General features: G+C 40.9%; 1 protein-coding gene across 1 annotated transcript in view; it reads right to left on the bottom strand.

Annotated features, from left to right (window-relative positions):
* The window catches only part of rex1bd (required for excision 1-B domain containing), a 140337-nt gene that overhangs the window by 70669 nt on the left and 53587 nt on the right, over window positions 1-16081 (bottom strand). The gene's annotated exons all lie outside the window — the stretch shown is intronic.

Genomic DNA, 16081 nt, shown 5'->3' with positions numbered 1-16081 from the left:
ATAATAATTGAGTCAAAGTTTGCTAAACATCAATGAGCCATGTAAGTCCAGATTGTCACCCAGACTTTTAAAATCAATCTGTTCCAGAACACTAAACATATTTTCACTAAAGATAGGTATTTTTTACCCCATGTAAAATATTCCATAAATATTCAGCAATACATGGCAACTTAAGCTACTCTTCTTAAATTTCATCATGACTTTTCACAAAAAAACAAAAAATACCCGGCTGTCATAGGGGGCAAAATCTGTGAAAAACGTGCATATTATTTTTTTAATATTCCTAAAAAAGGAGAAATTAAGTTGGGAACTTCTCCTTTGGTCCACCCTTTCCTATAGGACATGCGAGAATGGTCCAGTGAAGAAAAAATAAATAAATAAAAAATTCCTTTGTGGGTGTATGGGATTCTTCTCTATCACACTTGATAGGTGTTTTTCTACAGGCAGCTGTAGAAAGAAACAGGGATGTGGGCAGGGAAACAAACCTACCTTCTATGACGTCACTGAGCATCATGAAGGTACTAAAAGACTCTCCCACCTCAGACATCAGCAACATTATGAAATTGAAATTATGAAATTATAAAAATATAATCGTCCGGGTGAAAATCACCCGGACGATTCAGAAAATCAGTTTAGTGTTCTAGGGTTAAAACAATATGACAACATAACTTTCACTAACAATAACTGCGCAATTACATTTAGCGTATTGGATTACCTACATCAAGCAAGATTCGAGTCTCTACAAGTTGATTTTCATACCGTACCACTCAAATAATCAGAATGCAATGGCTTCCTCCAAAATCAAACACGCCACGGTATGGTTTGGGAAACGTCAAGTACTGTTAGTGTTAAGACGTAGTCAGTGGGCTAAACATGTCAGACCACTGGTATGGTCCTTAAATAATGCAACAGAGATGGGAACAAGACCTATAAGCATCTCATAAAGATGACGGGCACGAAGCATGGTGGAGCCACAGGTACGGCCTATGCATTTCTTATGACATGCTTTGAATCATCACACAGTTCCACAAATTGCCTGCCAGTCAAAAACACTGTGCATCATTGTCTGTCCTGGGTGACTGACAGCTACAAGTCCCTGCAGGTGAAACGACTGTAAACTTCTCCTCAGAGGGTTTGACAGCAACACCACAACTATGTCACACAGAAAAACCCTGGTTGTGGAGAAGAGGAATGGAATGTCACCCATAGAGGTGGGGGTCTGTCTGTCTGTCTGTCTGTCCATCTCTGTATGCCGCCTCACCCTGCCTGTTGGTTAGACTGCCTTTTTGGCTTCCATTTTATGGAGTGTTGGTGAGGCCGGTAGAGATATGGTTTCACTCCCCTTGGTGCAGCCAGGCCGTGCTGCTGACAGCAGGTTTTATTTGATGTGGATGCCCCGTGTTGGGTTTCAGCGCTGGCTTCAACATATGATCTCCATTATGACTAGAGGGGAGGAACGCATGCCAGTGGAGGACTGGTGACTATAGTCAGAGAGACGCCGAGAGCGAAGGATAGAGCAATGATTGTCAAAGTGGGGTCCGGGGACTCCCAGGGGTCCTTGAGGGGGTTCTAGGGGCTCAACAAAATGAGGAACAGTTTAAACACTTAAGCCCTATTTCTTTTTTTAACTATTATATCTACAAACTCACAATGTGTCACATTGCTACACATTGTGTGCTTCACTGCTTATATCTCTGCTATTTGCAAAACTTGTCAAATGTCTTATGGCAGTCCCTGGTACAAAATATGTGTATTTGGTCCACAGCTAAATACATTGAAAATGTTTGAGAACCACTGGGATAGAGCAATGGAAAATGCCACGATCCAGATAAGTGCGGGGAAACATGACCGCAAAATGTGGAATGTTAATTTAACTGTAATAATGGTGTAATGGTGATCCTGTACGGATCCATATACACTCTCAGAGTGTCTCACACTCCACATTTTATTGTGGAGGACGTAATGGTAAAATAGGACAGTGCTCCTTCATGCAGAAATATTGTGTTATCAAAACATTCACACAGAACGCACGCAAGCACACACACACACGACACACACACATACATAATATTACAATGCATAAATAACATCCATGTTACTTTATGCAAATTATTTAAAAAAACACACCCTGACATATGAGATTACCTCAGCATACCAATGATATTCGGAGGAAAGTGGAAATCGTCTGCTCACACTGACATTGGTGCCATCTGTTCATCTGTTGTATCAAATATATGACTGTAAATCTTATGATTCTTATTAGTTTTATAAAAATGTCTCTGTATGGTAACTAACTGTGTACCATTTCTAACCCTAATGACGCAGAGCTGACATATAGTACATAGAGAACTGTCACAAATTACAACCATGCTCATCCCATCTCCCACCATGCATTTTCCAGAGGAAATAATGTACGAAGAACTATGGGGGTGGTTAAAGTGGTATAATGATCAACTCTAGAATATAAATTGATAATATTGAATTGTTTTATTAACACCAGTGCAGTCCACATACACCTTCACTTTCTATTTACCAGCACAATAGCTCCATTACAGTATACTGTATGTACGTGTACTGTGACTTTGTGTTCGTTGTTTTGCATAGCACAGGCTATATAGGTGTATACTACTGTATAGTATAGTGTTAGTATAGTGCTGTAAAGTATAGTGTATAGTATAGTGTTAGTATAGTGCTGTAAAGTATAGTGTATAGTATAGTATAGTATATATATATATATATATATAGTATAGTAGTAGTGTACTGTATAGTATAGTGTTAGTATAGTGCTGTAAAGTATACTGTATAGTATAGTGTTAGTATAGTGCTGTAAAGTATAGTGTATAGTATAGTATAGTATATATATATATATATATATAGTATAGTAGTAGTGTACTGTATAGTATAGTGTTAGTATAGTGCTGTAAAGTATACTGTATAGTATAGTGTTAGTATAGTGCTGTAAAGTACTGTAAAGTACATTTACTTAAGTACTGTACAATTTTGAAGTATTTGTACTTTACTTGAGTATTTACAATTCCACTACATCTCAGATCCAAATATTTTACTTCACTACATTTTTTTGAAAACTTTAGTTACTTTGTAGATTTTGATTATTATTACAAGACATACATTAACCACTTTTACCATAGCAACAAAAGTTCGGAAACTTAACTTTGGTCCATTATTTCTCCACTATACGGAATAGGCGTCATGTGGCATGGAGTGAGTTTTAATAATACCAATTGGTTTTGTATTCACCCTTGCTTTGATTTGTGTGGATTGGATGATTGCACTCTCACACAGCAATACTAATAAGGTAAAAAAACAACACATACTTTACACTTTATTCATTTTACACTCAGTGTTAGGGAACTCGATAGCAACACTTGGAACTCAGCCGCAACACTTGGCACCTCCTCCTCATGCTGGTCACCAACCTAGCCACATTTTGCTGTGGGATGGCATCCCATTCCTCAACCAGGTTTTGTTACAAGTCAGCCAACATGGTTCTGTTTGTCCCTCTATCCCTAAACTAATTTGCCATTTAAAAAAACATTTTAAATAGTTCAAATAGCCGATCTACAAGCTCACAATGTCTCGATGTAGATCGGCTAGTTTAAAATGTTTTTCAAAATAGTAAAAAATGGCAAATACGTTTAGGGATAAGGGTGGCGCAAGATGGGATATGGGATCGCCACTGGTTCCAGAATCCCGATATCTCACTGCATTGAGATTGCCTTCAATGATGACAAGTTCTGTCTTGCCTGTGAGATACTGCCCCATACCAAGTGTTGTGGCTGTGTATGGATCGTCCACCCGCTACCGAGTTCCCTATAACACTAAGGGTAAATCAATAAAGTGTAAAAATGGCCAATATGTGTTTTTTTTTTACCTTATACTGTGTGAGAGTGCAATCATCCAATCCACTAAGCAACTCAAAGCAAGGGTGAATACCAACCACTTGCCATTTTGCTACCCACAGGTTTAGCTGTGTTGCTCATCCCACGAACGCCCGATCCTTACAAGCTGTACCTCGTTGGGAGGTGACTAATCAACGATTACAAGTGGGGAAATAATGGACCAAAGTTACGTTTCTTTTGTTGCTGAGTTTACAATTCGGCCATTTGAAAATAGCCAATCTACAAGCTCACAATGATGCGAAGTACTTTTGCACTTTTACTCAAGTAAATTATTTCTACATTGCAGTATTGATACTTTTAATACTTTTTACTTTAAAATGAATATGAGTACTTTTTCCACCACTGAGTGTTGTTTCATTCTTACTTTCTTACTAATTCTTACTCTGAATCTGTAACTTAACTGGCGTGCTTCCTCTGCTTTTTCTCTGCAGCCTGGTCATGTTGGGACACAACACTCCAACATAACGAGCATCAATGTTGCTCACTAACTGTCTATATAGTATAAAACACCGTCTTTCAGAACCTTGAATGTGTAGCATATATATAGCAAATCGTCTCTGTCGGGTGGAAACCTCATTATGTCCATAACCGTTACTTTTCAGGATTCAAATTCAGAAGTATAGCAAAAGTGGCTGATTGGGATTGTCTCCGCCAGGCCGAAGTCTGCAAAAGGTCGCTGCGAAACTTTGCATGCACTCACAGAGGCCTCAGTGGCCTGCATTTCTCACATCTGCTTTTCATATAATGTAGCGCCACCAGAGGCCCAACTTTTGTACAACACTTTTTTTTGTATTACTCCTTCAGATTCTATAGTCATGTGATCAAGTTTGATGTGTCCGATATTTCATATTCCATCCTAATTGGCTAACATTGGCTTCCAAGGTTTGCAGGATTGGTCCGTTTAGAATGAAATTCCCGTAAGATTTTGCATGAACATTCTTACTAGGCCAAGGAAGAAATGCCAACCTTTTCACATTAGCCTGTTATAGCGCCACTAGCAGGTTGATTTTTGCAAAACACATTTCTGGAACAAAATGCCTCAAATCATGAATGCAGTGTCTGATTGCCATGAAAAGACAATAAGAAGAAATGGCACCCTTTCCACATTGGCCAATAATAGCGCCACCAGGAGGCCACAATAGCCTATACCTGACCTAGCAGAGACATGTGCTCCAAGGAGTACTTTTTCTATTTCATAATGTACCTTTTTGCCTTCCTAGAAATGTAGTGCAGTCAAAAGTACATTATGTCTCTTTAAAATGTTGTGGAGTGGAATCCAAAAAGACAAATAGGGGCCTACTCCAGTTAAGCACAGACAAACAAAGGATGTACTTTAAATAGGCCTGCAGTACTCAAGTAAATTATGCACTTTTTATTATTATTATTATTATTATTATTACTTTGTTACTGTCCACCATTGTAAAACAGTAGTAGCATAGCTCACCTTCTGAAAGGTCAAAAAGACATATGATGTTATAAGCCATACATATGCATCTAATGTTAGGCCTACATCTAATGCATCTATAATGTTAGTCCTACATATAATAGCCTACATCTAACATGTCAGAGGACAAAGAAATGACTAAATGATAGTCCTTTAATGACGTCACACAAAAGACCCCCATCAATGTAATATATTACACCGTCCATCAAATTATTGTCAAATTTCACTTAAGTGAAGTGATAATTACACAAAACAAATAGAGGCAGTAGCGACAATACAATAGTAATCAGAATATTAAATTAGATTGACAATGCGTTTGCGTAAACAATGAAAGAATCAAATTAACATTGGTATTCTGAATGACCTTCAGTTGGCCTAAAGATCCAACGAGAGAGAGAAAAAAAACAATTTCACATAATATAGGCCTATATAATATTTGCATTTATCATATAGAAAGTGTGGTAGTCCGATAGTCAACCTCGTGTAATTCCTCTATATTGGGACACAGTTGCTTAGCCTATCTTTTTTCCCCTACCCATGTTTATAACTAAACTGTAGCAACAATGTGTTCAGTAATTTGATGGAGGGAAAATCATATTTATTGGATTTAACTGTTTGGGCCTGTTTCTCCGTTAAATCGAGACTGCACACTATTCTATAATTCCCCCTTATCAGCCAGAGGCTTTAGTTATTTACTTTAAAATGGACTAATTTCTTATTCCAGCGGAGGGAGTAACAGCCGCTGACTTGAACAGCTGCTTCATGACCCAAAAAACTGTCAGTCTTTCCCTGGAATAAATTGTGGAATGTTCCATTTTTCAGAGCAGGGTGAGGCTGCTGTTAGGGACAACAAATACAGCTGAAATGGTGCGCAAATAGGAGCATTTCCCCTCCCTTTACGAATCAGACATATTATTAATAATAAAACTACAGTGACAGTTCTCTTTATCGGTGATTGCTCTGGGAGAAGTGTGAAATTAGACGTCATACTTCCAGTGCGCACCCCCGCTCTTAAAAGCAAAGATTCGTGTAGGCTCATAGTAGAATCAATTCACAGAGAGGGCAACTTGAAACCGTCGACTCATGCCTGTGCGCCGAGTTTGGAGAGTGGCGTGTCGGGCAGCTTGGAGTTTAATAGTCCGGGTAGCATCCGTACTATGTAGTCTGTCTACCCATGTGTATGTGCACGGCTGTATGGTCCGCTCAAATGTGATTGGAATCGTAATTTCGAGTTCGACATATTGCTAAAGCAGTAGGCCTACTCCATGTTTTGTTTAATACAGATCGCACACATTTCAGGGTGAAATAAAATACTCTTTTAATATTTGCGCTGTCTAGGACTCTGTTTCGCTACTGGAAGTGCGTGCGCATCCATGTACTGTACGTGTCGTGTGAGCGCACGCGCGTGTGTACGTGTGTGTGCGTGTGAGAGAGTGTGTGTGATAGAGAAAGACAGAGAGAGAGAGAGAGTGTGTGTGTGTGTGTGTGTGTGTGTGTGTGTGTGAGAGCGAGCCAGCGTCCTATTAAAGTGAGAAAGAGTATGTGTGTGTCAGTGTGTGTGTGTGTGTGTGTGTGTGTGTGTGTGCGCGCATGCATGCGTGCGTATATGCGTGAGAAACTTTCCTCAGTGTCACTCCTATCAATAGATCTGACACTCACGTGACGTCCACGATGACACCAGAATTCACACAGTTGTCACTCCTTAAATAGTGACATGGTTTGACAGATTCCAGACCCCAGCTCCTCTGCCGCCGTGCCACGTGCACCTGTGCAGTGTGCACATGCCTGAGAAATAATGAAATCAATATTAGTTGATCATTATCCTTCACACTGTGGGAAACAGTTGACATATCAGCAGCAACTAATTGTGCTGTTATTTCATTAGGAGGTCAAAATAGGCTAAGCATAATCGCCTAATAGGCAGACTGGTTCATAGAATATCACAAAATAGGTGAGGAGGGTGACACATTCATTCAGAACTTGAAAGAGTCCTTTTTGTCCCTGTGAATGACACTTAGGTCTAAGATAAGAAGCTATGAATTATTGAGGGCCAGAACAGAACTAAGAAATCTAATGAAACAGAATTAATTGACCCCTATATGTTATCTGTCTCGACTGTCTGTGTCAGACTCAGTCAGGACTGTTAGGCCTATTCAAGCAAAGCAAAGTTTGTTCATTCCAGTCAGTGCTACTAACCCATTCTGGGCGGGAACCTCTTTTGGTGTTTCAAGCATTATATTATACTTTAGCTATTGAACAATAGCAGATCTACAAGCTCATATATCTGCTATTTTGGAAAAATCTTGAAAAATGTGAATAGATATTCTTTCAAATGGTGGGGTCCCTGGAACAACATATTTTCAAATGGGGGTCTGTGGCCAATTACATTTTTTGTGGTCCTTGACATGAAATATTGACATATTTCAGAAAACTGTCAAATTTTTGGAACTTGGAACTACTAACAAGTTAAACCTCTGTTGGCTGAGAAAGCAATGGCATTTCAAGTGCATGGGACCCCAAATAATTGCCAAAACAAGTTTAATAATATAAATAATCATTAATCATTAATATAAAATAATTAAAGGACCACTTTTCAACCTATCTTCATATAATTGGTCCTCACTGATCTGATCATGATCATCATGATCGTTATAAAATACCACCATTCTTTTTAGGGGTAGCCCCTCCTATGCCCAGCTTTTTGTGTCTCTGTGTACCCCATTGTGATTATTTGATTGGCTGAGCACAGAATGTGTACCACATTTGTGATGATTTGATTAGCTGAGCACGGAATGTGATGATGCATGATGATAAGAGTGCCCCTCACTTCACACAAGTGTCTTTATATTCGGTCTGTGTCTCATAGGAGGGCTGTGGGCAGTTCAGAAACACGTCCACCAGTGACATCATCATCATATTCCTGAAAAGTTGCAATACGAAAATGGAAGCCATCGTTCTCACGATAATACAAATCTAAATATATTTAAATCTTGTTTAACAAATCTGACTAATGATGATGTCACTGGTGGACGGGTTTCTGTTCTGAACTGCCCACAGCCCTCCTATGAGACACAGACCAATTAGGAAAATATTTGTGGTATTTTATCATGAACATTAGTGAGGACCAATTATTATGAAGATGAAAAGTGGTCCTTAAAGTAAAACACAATAATGTAAAGTTTTCCTTTAAAACCTTATAAACCAATAACTAGGAACTATATAATAGGCCTATACTATGTTGGTTGAAATGGAAATGATTGAGAACCACTGGTTTGAACACATTGTCATTTTTTATATGGGGTTGTGACTTTCTGAGACGAGCAGTTAGACATTAAACGTTCTCTCTCTCTCTCTCTCTCTCTCTCTCTCTCTCTCTCTCTCATCGGTTTCTCTGCCTTTTATCTAACTATAAATGCACCAAGTCTGTGTGTGTGACTGACTGTGTGTGTGTGTGTGTGTGTGTGTGTGTGTGTGTGTGTGTGTGTGTGTGTGTGTGTGTGTGTGTGTGTGTGTGTGTGTGTGTGTGTGTGTGTGTGTGTGTGTGTAATCCATGTAACTCGAGAAACGTTCGCCCCACTGACTTCAAATTCGACACACACGCTCCAAACCACCACAGGGGGTGCAGTGGCCAGTTTCGAGTCGGTCGGACCCACAGTTGTCCAGAACCGCCACAAAAGGCCTGACAAAGAACTCCATATATGGGCATAAAAGGTATTATCTGGGTGGTGCATGTATTTCCAACTTGCATCGTAGATCAGTGTCCAACAGGCACCACTGTAGAGGCTCCAACGGGCACCGCTCTAGTTGTCGTAAGATAAGTAGTTGATCAACAATAGTTCTATGTTATTATTATATGTTAATATATCCATGTGTTTGAACATCCCTTCTCAGAGTCATCTCTCTCTCTCTCTCCAGTAAGTCCAGCTTTCTGGCTATAACTCCTCTTGTATTATTTTGTTCATTTCCACATGCAGACATGTGAGTGTGTGTGTGTGTGTGTGTGTGTGTGTGTGTGTGTGTGTGTGTGTGTGTGTGTGTGTGTGTGTGTGTGTGTGTGTGTGTGTGTGTGTGTGTGGCTTGTTTAATGCACTGCAGGTTGGCTCCTGCAGCAGGTTTGGCCAGATAAGAGAGAGCAGCAGAGCTTTCTGCTGAGAGAGAGAGAGAGAGAGAGAGAGAGAGAGAGAGAGAGAGAGAGAGAGAGAGAGAGAGAGAGAGAGAGAGAGAGAGAGAGAGAGAGAGAGAGAGAGAGAGAGAGAGAGAGAGAGAGAGAGAGAGAGAGAGAGAGAGAGAGAGGGGGGAGAGAGAGAGAGAGGGGGGAGAGAGAGAGGGGGGGGGGGAGAGAGAGAGAGAGAGAGAGAGAGAGAGAGAGAGAGAGAGAGCATTGCTTTTTCAACCCCCAGGAACCATTAAACTATAATGCTAGGGCCACCAGCGCTGAAACCTGGACCCCCAGCGCCCCCTGTGGATGGAAAAGTGAGGTGCATGAAGCAGATATGCCGGGTTGATTATTTTGTGCGGTGTACACCTGCTGTTGAATGAGGCAGTGTGAGAGTGTGACAGTGGATTGTAATGTTACCTTAAAGCAGACAGTGGTTCTCAATAGTGGGGTCCGAGCGACCCCATGGGCTTGAAAAGTTTGGAAACCAGACGAATCTGCCACAGCGTTTGGCAAAACACAGGAAAACAGCACCCTTCCTTCAACATTTCTACTGACTACCCTGGGTGTTACCTGCTTGTTGCCACTACTGCTGAACGCGAACGAAAATAAAAGCTTGCATGCATGGGTACCGAGGCTAAGCCACTATAGCCTACTGACCCTCAGCATCCTGCAGCCTCCCTTTTATAAAAGGCGAGACCATGCCAAGAACTGAAAATAAGGCAAACTATGGCCCATGAGTTGATTTACTAAACCCATTCTAAATACATAATTACATTTCAGGTGCCACATCGTTGAGATAAGAGAACATATAATACAAGAGCTCTTGGAACATAAAACAGACACCCCTCCTGCTCTGCACTTAATTGGTACCTTCCCCCACGCAATCAAGAGGAACACCACTGCAGGAGAGACAGGTGGAAAACAATCATACTTCATACCTAAACACAATTCACAATAAACCGAAATGCAAACATTTTTGTGGCGTCTCAATGGCCACACCTTTTATAATGCATGATACAATATTGTTCGGTACAAATTATAAAATAGGAATAGCATGCAACGCTGTCCAGTACCACAATCCTCCAAGTAGGCTTGCTGTTATTTGGAAACAGCTGTGAGTGTATGCCTGTTTGTCCCTCTTCTATAGGACATGGGTTCCCAAAGTGGGGTCCGGGGACCCCTAGGGGTACTTGAGGGAGTTCCAGGGGGTACCTAGCTCAATTAGTTGGGAACCAAATGGACCCTTATGGGTCTGTAACCCAATTGTACACTCTCAGAGTTACATTTACAGTGGTTTTACGATATAAATTGGGGTAGCCTACCAGAGATAGAAATGCCATTAAATCGGGGGTCCGTAGCATAATGCCTGTGAAACTGGGGGTCCTTGAAATCTTTATGTTTCGGAATCACTGCTAGAGTTGTAAAAATCCTCCCTTATCGGGGTCACTGCAGGCATATGTTTCTAAATGGGGGTCCATAGCCTAATAAATGTTGATTTGGGGGTCCTTGACACAAAGATGTTTGGGAACCACTGCTATAGGGCACAGGCTGCCCTGTGACAGACGCTTTCAGGTCTGTTCCTCTTCTATAGGGCACAGGCTGCCCTGGCTGTGACAGACACTTTCAGGTCTGTAACTACTAACTCCAAGATTATTTGTTCATTCTCAGAGTTATGAAGTCCTTGGCCTTATTCAAACCTAAGTGGGGGTCCTTGAAATTAAAACGTTAACCACTGGCTGCCTTTTTGCTAGCCTACTGTAGGTTGGCTCCCAGTAGAAGAGTTAAGCAATTGAAAATGTGATTGACATTCAAAATGTGTCCTCAATGGCCTCAGTACCCACATACCTGACTAATTACCTAAAATAATTGAACGAAACACAAAGCCACACACTATAGGGAGCGAGAACAACGATCTGGTACCACCAACTTATAAAACAAACATCAGTAAATTCTCCTTTCTACACCAATGCCACCCAAGTGTGGAATGCCCTGACTCCTTCCCTCAAATGTAGCAGATCACTGGCATCCTTTAAAACAGGCCTGAAAATCCACCTTTCAGCAGGTCAAAGGGAGAGGAAATTATCACTTCTCCCTTATGCTGCCTTCACATGGAAACAGCCAAGCGGCAAAACCTGCTCCATCCACTAAAATTACTTCCGGTTTGCCGTCTACCGCTTGCCTGATTCCATGTGAATGCAGCATAAGACAGGTGATCACCCCCTTCCCCCCCTTACAACCCCTCCTGGATTTCGCTATGATGAGCATGAAGCCTGGATCCAAAATCCCACTGAATGACTGGCCACGTGGGAGTTGTCAATGGTCATCTTTAGCCTCTTTCTAACTGGACCGTGTTCTCATCAGGTCATAACTAGCAGCCTGGGTGACACATGTTGCCTGACCCTGAGGCAGTTGAGATCATAAAATCACAGTTTATCTCTCCCCATGTCAACAGATGAGAGAGAGAGACAGAGAGAGCATCTGCAGCTGTGCATTAACCAAGGCTTTACTCTTATACCTCTCCTCTCAGTCATTTGTGTCTATGTGGCAGTGGAAACACTGCCTGTATATTTTTAGCCAAATCAGATAGACAATGTGGATTGACTACTACTAGCCATCTCTCTCTCTCTCTCTCTCTGTCTCTGTCTCTCTCTCTCTAGAATGAGAGTGAATGACAGGCTGGGTATACTCTCCCCTCTCTACCCTCTACCCCCTTCTCTCAACCTACTCATCCACATTGTTGTCAATGGGAGCCCACCCAGTTGCTACCAATCTCATTCATAGTAGATGGAGAGCAGGTCAGGTCAAGTTATTGGAGTGGCACTACTGTATGCATTGCAGGCCATTTCTCCTCACTTTTGTTTTGATAAAGCCCATAAACGGCACAGGTCAGACATTGAACATGAATTGGCAAGAATGATATGTATAATAGTTCTCGTATAATAAACGTTTTAAAAGACAATATCTTCAAGTAGCATACCGTACCTGTACGAACCTGTGTGAATTGTTCTGTTCTGCCTAAAGGTACACCAAAGATGGCTGGCTGCCACTGCAATTCAGTCCCAGAAGTCAGGACCACTTAAATGAGCATGAGTTTATATTTCAAGATTTTCTACAGGTGCAGGCTAGGCTATCTAAACACAGTTCCTGCTCACTGATCTTAAGCGCAGGTGTCAGCCACCTAAAAGCCAATCTACAAGCTCACGAAGCTGCATGTAACACATTGTGTGGGCTTCTAAGAATAAAGAATAAGTCTTTTTTTTTTCAGATCCCTCGATAACTTGGGGCATTTCTATTTCATTTGACAATGGAGGGACAATATAAATAGGGCAGAAACAGAGAGGGGACGTGACACCAGCCCCAAGACCGTATTCAAACATTCAAACTCAGGACTTGATTGTCAGTAGGCTAGTTGTAGTTTCCACATTAGGTTACACTTAAAGGACCACTTCACCCATTTTCATATAATTGGTCCGTATTAGTAGTTAATACTTAAAATCAGGTCCCATTTTTGTCTACTCACTGTCTCAGAGGGGGGCTGGCTGTGGACAGTTAAGAAACCCGCCTACCAGTGACATCAGTAGGCAGCTTTGGTCATTTGCATTTCAAACAAGATTTTATTTTTTTATGTGAGAGACATATGCAAACATTCCACGAAAATAACAACTGCAGCTTGAATTCCCCATCGATTATGTCACTGCATGGTAGCCTAGGTATAGGTTTCTGAACTGTCCACAGTTGTTTAATACCTTAAACCGGGAAGGCATTTGTGTCATTTTAGATTTTAGCGTTTTACTTGGCTATCATCACAAATGGCAGATATACAAGCTCACAGCGAGTCACTTCGTGCTGCACTGCGACCTTATCGCGTGTATTGCTATTTATTAACGTTTTTGAAAAACCTGTGAGAAAGTGTGAGAACTATACTGATTTAGAAGGCATTTTGTAGAATCGGCCTCACACCTTTATTGGGTCAATGAAGAGGCTTATATTGTGGGACCTCCGTTAAAGATTTGTGTTGTTAAAATGTTTGTTAAATGTTAGGTTAGAGGTTATTGTTGATTGATTGATTGAATACTTTATTATTCAGAAATGTAATCAGTATATATGGTGCAGTCAGACAAAAAGGATAACACAGGCTAACAGAATAACAGGCTAAAAGGATAACACAAAAGTCCATTGTGGTCCTAAACTGATTTTACCCCCTGGAACCGCCTCAAGGACCCCTGCAGGTCCCCAGAACCCGCTTTGAGAACCAGTGCTGTATTATAGACCATTAGAGTGATAAGTGACTTTGTGAACACTTGCAAACTACACATTATAAAGCAAATGATGCAGGAGGCACAGAAATACCCATCTCTAATGTGTAACCATGAATAAATCACATTACATTTAGGTCTAGAATGAAAGCAATTTTAGGGCTCAATTTCCACACAAGCTTTCTATTAAGTTTTGTGCCATCACATCCTGGCCAGAAATAGTTGTCTACAACATTGTTTTCATGAACAGTACCTCCTGGACTACTTTACATTACATTACAATATTGTGACATGGAAACCGATAGTCTCTGGTGCCACCGTGTGGACAAGATGTTAAGTGCTAAAACAGTTGAATTGTTTGTGGGAGGAGAGGACAGCAGAATGGAAAGGAGAAAGGGGGAAGATTGAGAAGTGAAGTGCATGTTTGTATGTGTGTGCACATGCATGTTATTTAGTCTGCGCAGAAGAACCACAAATGATTTCCAGATGCCCTTGGTGGGTTTCTCCACACACGCACACACGTGCGCACGCACACGTGCGCACGCACACGTGCGCGCACACACACACACACACACACACACACACACACACACACACACACACACACACACACACACACACACAAGGTAAATTATCCTCTTTAAGGTTCAGTGTTCTTGAAAGAAACACTTGCAGCCTCTGATTTATTAATTATTATAGCATGAAAACACTTTATTCATTATATCGTACGTTTCATTATTTGAAAACCAACAAACCAATAAAAAGGAAAAAGTACAGTTTCAAATGTCTATTGCCTACTACGTGATAAATCCTCCATATGAACCGGGTCTGAAATGGAATGGCTTTTTAGTATTTTCAACCTTTCACCTATCCCCTTAAAATCAGGCAAATCATGAGAATACTAGTAGTACACATCTTATTCAACATTTACAATAAATAGCAACACAAGAAAAGATCACAATTCTACAGTAGATTCCTGCCATACGATACAGGTATGGGTGGTTAAGATAAAGTGGTGAAGCATCACTAGAGCATGCATGGTGTATTGCCTACATAGCCTCGATTAAAAGGAGAGCATTACGGGACACCAAAAGCATTGCGAAGAAAAGCCTTTTCTGTTTCCCTTCTCTAAAAACATTGCAACTCCCATCAACAGCAAATGTCTAATGCTAAAACAGTTACATAGGTTATCTCTTCATTTATGTGCTCTACTATGGCATACAAAATAGTCGACTATTAGAAAGCACATGGCACGTTTAAGAGCTAAGAACTCCTTAAGTGATAATAGGAGTAGTAACATGTTAATTATGAATACAGTAATAAGCATTTTCATTTCCGTGTCGCTTTTCCCATTCTGGAAAAAGTGGTACAATGTATCATTTTACAGACAGATAGCAATTACATTTGTATGATGAATTTACTGTACATGGCACTTCATGACACTAACAGGTTAACTCATGTTGTCCGAATAAATACAAGAAAATAAAACAATAAATAGCCATTGTAGTTTGTCATTCACGTACAGAGCCTCAATTCCAGTTTTTTTCCTGCTGAGCCTGCCAAGTTGTGCTGCAGTTGCATGAGACTGTTCACCACACAGATATATTATGTGCATAAATGTGCAATCGTGCACAAACGCGTCTCTCTCTCTCTCTCTCTCTCTCTCACACACACACACACACACACACACACACACACACACACACACACACACACACACACACACACACACACACACACACACACACACACACACACACACACACACACACACACACACACACACACACACGTTACTGTACAAGGTGCCAATAGGCACATTGTAGCTCGTGTAGATAGTGCTTTACTGCCAACTGTCATACATGTGAGTGGCTAAGGTCATCTGATAATTATTTTACTTGGTGTGGCAAAGCAGAAGCAGATTTATAATCTACACACTACAGCCTATTACTAATAGCTTTTTATGTATTCCCACACGCAGGTGTAAGGAAAGCATAATTAATCACCAACCAGTTCTGTGTGGAGTGGACCCCAGTAAGACTAGCTCATTGGCATGGCATCAGCTAATGGGGATCCTTTTCAAATAAAACAAATAAACAAAACAGCTCAAATCACTGATTCTCCAAGAGCCCATCTAAGGTGAACCAGGTTATTGGTCTCTAGTCATCTCAACCCCATCCTCCCACACACACACACACACACACACACACACACACACACCCATACACTCCACCTGTACCACACTTCTTGGCAAGAAGCCACCAATCAATCCAAACTGTCTGCGAGAATGACTTCACCTCCA

The sequence above is a fragment of the Protomyctophum parallelum genome (genome assembly GCF_964188405.1).
Source record: "Protomyctophum parallelum genome assembly, chromosome: 6".
In the NCBI taxonomy this organism is placed as follows: domain Eukaryota; kingdom Metazoa; phylum Chordata; class Actinopteri; order Myctophiformes; family Myctophidae; genus Protomyctophum; species Protomyctophum parallelum.
The sequence above is the reverse complement of the archived record's forward strand: the minus strand, read 5'-3'. Positions and strand labels throughout refer to the sequence as shown.